A 4,854-nucleotide genomic window follows, 5' to 3' on the forward strand; every position below is an offset into this window, starting at 1 on the left:
TTAAAAAAAATGTGCTCTTTTCTGATCCCAGTGTCAATAATTTCACAATTTCATATAAATACTGTTTCTTATTTAATATTGATAGGCTACTTAACCACATTTCAAAAACTGTGATGTACTATCGAGGACACCTGTTACCTATTTTGCTAAATTCTTCCAATTTAAGTCTCCTTGCCATTCAGCCATTAATGAAAATTACACGAAAACCCTAATTTTCAAAGCATGAAATTGCAGCTCTTTTTGAGGAGGTAGAAAATAAAAAAAAGGCTGAAAAATAGCATTACAAATGCTGACAAAAATAAAAATCTGGGCAGAAAAAAAAATGATGCTGGCTGTGGATATGAACCAAGCCCATAAGAAGGCAGGAATTAGTGGAGGGATTTTCCAAGTGTGACAAAATGGAGGGCTGCGGCATGTAAGAGGGAAGCAAACAAGAAGAGAAAGTTTTGGTCATCCTGGGGCCTGTTGCAATGGAAGGATCCTTGGAGGTATAGATACATGTGCATCAACCGGGTGTGACAGTGGGATGAAGGAAAGGCTCGAAACAAATGCGAGTCAACAGTTTAATGAAAATAAACAAACAAACACGAGGGAACAATGTGGCTGAGAAGACAATAATCCAAGGTGGTGAGGAGGTTAGGAATCCGGATGATGGTGGTAAAAAGGCAGCAGGAGAGGATGGCACAGGAACTGTGGGGAATAGAGCCGAAGGTAAGTGTTTGTAGCCGAGTGGTAGTGCGTAGAGTGGATGAGGTTCTGGGAAAACACAGACATCCAACTCAGACAACACTGAAGCCGACAAACAGGGTAGACGACATTAAACAACGATCTCACAAACACAAGACGTGAGACAAGCCAATAAATAGGGGATGAGTAATGAGTGACAGCTGCTGCTGATGACAATTAACGGAGACGCCCACAAACTAATCAGTGCAGACGTGAAACACACAGACTTCACCACAAAGTGCAAACACCCAGAGATCACGAGCCATACGTGGCCACCAGAATCATTGTCTAACCAAACCATTAGTTCTACTTATCCCTGGCTGACAAGCTCCATTAGAACAATGACCCCACTGGACAACCTCGGACCTTAACTCCTCCGGCACAAATAAATGGTTCGGTGGACAACCAGACAGAGGCGTTACCCCTTGTAGGGCTGTCTTGACCTTCGACTTGACCTCCCATACGAGTGCTGAGACCACTAACTTCTCAGGTAAAATACACTCGGGAGTCACCGGGCGGGCGGAGGGATCAAAAAGGCATGATAAAGAGTCAGGTTTGACATTCTTGGAACCCGGCGATACGATAAAGTAAACTCAAAACGACCGAAAAAAGTGCCCACCGAGCCTGCCTTGAATTGAGTCTTTTGGCAGTTTTAATGTACTCTAAATTTAACCCCTTTACGTGCAAACATCGCCGACGGCCCCAGTTTATTATTGTTTCACTTTCACAGCACATTAAACATCACTGTCTTACTTCATCTGGACAAACTGTGCATCAATTGAAAGTTTAAAGACTCTAGCTTCGAAATTTGACCAATATTTTGATAAAACATTGTTGCAGTGACAGATATTTAGTGATTTATGTCAGGAGTGCAAAATAATAAATCCGTATTATGCCACATTTTGAATAGAAATTCACCACTCACTCGTATTCAGTCACGTCAGCAGCGGTTTATTTGTGTTCACATAGACTCACTGAACAGCGTCAATAAGGATTTTTAGACCAAAGATGCATATCTGCGGAGATATATGGATATATTTACTGATGTTTACTTCATATTTCTTCAGACAGAATCGTAATTTCTATTCATTTTCCATGGATTTACGCGATCAGATAATAAACAGCCTCTCCCAGCGATCTGTGTATGTGTTTGCTATGTTGTCAGCTCGTGCTGTGTGTGACTCAGACTCCGATTGGGCCTTCCCAAATGTCAATCTTAGAGTGTCATACCTGGACAACGCCCCATCGTGTCACATGCTTCCTGCACACTTCCTGGTAGTTATCTGGCCAAAACAACACTGAAACACCTCTGTACACACAAAATATCCGAATAATAACCCCGCGATTACGATAGTAAAGCTTGGTATGAGTATTTCTTGAGATCTGGGGCGTTTTTATAAAAAAAATCGAAAATGTACATCGGAAATGCTAACTTGTGCAGCGATGAAAAAGGCTACAAATAACATATTTTTACAACAGTAAACGACCAAATTCCACCCCTGATCGCTAAAGGAAGTTATTATAAACACTCGATCGGGGTTTAAAGTGAGTTTTGAGTAAAAGTGTACTAATAATTTCATAAATTGTCAGATGTAGCTTGATGCTAACGTTAGCACCAATGCTACTAATAGCAGGTGCTTTTCTTCTTCATAATGCATTTTTGTCTCAATAATTCACGTAAGGTCGTAAGAAAATGTTTTGTTGTATTTTTATAGTAAGACTTTTGATAAATAAAGGATAAATGCAAAGAGAGACTGAAGTGAGATCGCTGCTTTGTTGCTTTGTAAAGCCTGAAAAACCACAATCAAGGCTAATAAAGGTGGAATAAAAACAAAAGAATAATGATAAAAGAATAATGCGGATAATGTGTCATACCTGGCGGAGGTGTGAAAGACTCGTTTGGTGAGAACAATAGAACAATGAATCAGGGAGTTTTGCAAAGCCAACACACATACAAAATACACAGGAGAGTTTACATTCGAGATCTTACAGAGATGACAAGTGCCATAAATCAATCTGATTAGCCTTCTCTAAAAACACACATGACATGGCCTTAGAAAATATTTCATAAAATTCACAGTTTTACAGATTCGATTATGAAATTTTTTATGAAGGTTTGGAAGACTTGTGGCCTTAGCTACACTGTGTTTTCAAACTCATTTCCTACATCAACATTTTTTTAAATACATTTAAAACATATGTTTTTTATATTTTTATTTTTATGTTTGAGCTTATATATCTCTATTATCATAACAGTCTGAGTGATTCTGATTCCTGAACAGTAAACTTTAAAGTGTCAGCTTTGTGAACAAAGGTTGATTATGTATCTAGTCAGAAAGAATCATGAGCAGAAACCTTTTTATTTTGGGTATGTAATTTCGAGGTGAGGCTAGCTGGCTGAAATTGCTAATGAAACGCAGATAGAAATTGGCGAACCCCAGAAACCGCTGTAGGGCCTTATGGGAATCTGGGGATGGCCAATCTATCACAGCTTTAACCTTGTCAGGGTCCATACGTATTCCCTCGGATGAGACGATATATCCTAGGAAGGGAACAGACTGTGCATGGAATACACATTTCTCCGCCTTGACAAAAAGCCCATTCTCAAGTAACCTCTGGAGCCCTCGTCTGACATGTTGAACGTGTTCCTGGAGAGATGAAGAAAAAATAAGTATGTCATCCAGTTAAACATATATAAACTGATCTACCATATCTCTCAACACGTTATTAACGAGTGCTTGGAAAACCCCGGGCGAGTTGGAGAGCCCGAACTGCATCACCAAGTATTCAAAGTGCCCTCTAGAGGTATTAAAGGCAGTTTTCCATTCATCCCCCTTCCTGAGGCGGACCAAATGATAAGCATTACGTAAATCCAGTTTTGTGAATATGGATGCTCCCTGCAACCTCTCGAAAGCTGAAGACATGAGTGGTAAAGGATAGGTGTTCTTTATCGTGATGTTGTTCAGCTCTCAGTAATCAATGCAAGGTCGCAGGGAACCATCCTTCTTACCCACAAAAAAGAATCCCGCCCCTGCTGGAGAAGAGGAAGGACAGATGAACCAAGCGGCTAAGGAATCAGAAATGTTTTTCTCCATGGCCTCCCTCTCAGGAATAGAAAGAGAGTATAACTTGCCCTTAGGCGGAGACTTACCTGACACTAAATCTATAGCACAGTCATAGGGACGATGCAGAGGAAGAGAAGCAGCACGGGACTTACTGAACACTTCCTTCAGGTCCAGATTCTCTACGGGCACGTTTGGCAAAACCATGTTCTCCTTCTGAAAGAAAGAAACAGGGACAACAGGACAAGCAGAAACCAGACAAGACTCATGACAACTTTCACTCCACAATGTGACAGTGTTAGAACCCCATTCCACTCGTGGATTATGTTTGGTTAACCAGGGGTGACCTAACACAATGGGAGCAACAGGGGAGTCCATGAGAAAAAAGGATATGATTTCGTGATGGTTTCCAGACGTGAGCAGTGTGATGGGTTCTGTATGGTGAGTGACGTGAGGCAGTTCCTGGCCATTGAGTGCGGTGACATGGATGAGGAGAGACACAGGAAGGACAGGAATGTTCAAGTGATGTGCAAGTGAAGAATCAATGAAATTACCTTCGGCTCTGGAGTCCAGAAGGGCGTGACATTCGTGATATTGATTCCTCGACCGCAGTTTCACCAGAAGGAGGGTCGATGATGTAGACGAGGACTTCCCAGCAGAGATCCCACCCGATAGTAGCCTCAAGTTTACTACCGGGCTGGCTCTTTTACCGGGCATGAGTAGGTGTTATGAGTCTCCACAGTATAAGCACAGTCCTTGGGACCTCCGCCGTTCCCTCTCTTATGGGACAGCCAAGCTCTACCCACCTGCATGGGCTTATGGTCGTCGAAAGGGACCGACCGCGTTCTCTCGACTCGAGTGCCCCCTGGCAGGAGAGATGGTAGGCTCTGTGTAGTAACAGCTGCTCTATGTGAAATCACGCACCTGATGGAATTAACCGCTGATTAGAGAACCGGCTTTACTGATGAGATGCGCATTAACGATCGGCCGATCGTGATCGGAGCACCCCTAGATACAACTCACAGACCCTCGAAGAGGTGGACGTCAGGCTTTAGCCCTTTTCAGC

This window comes from Carassius gibelio, chromosome A3 (genome assembly GCF_023724105.1).
Source record: "Carassius gibelio isolate Cgi1373 ecotype wild population from Czech Republic chromosome A3, carGib1.2-hapl.c, whole genome shotgun sequence".
NCBI classification, from domain to species: domain Eukaryota; kingdom Metazoa; phylum Chordata; class Actinopteri; order Cypriniformes; family Cyprinidae; genus Carassius; species Carassius gibelio.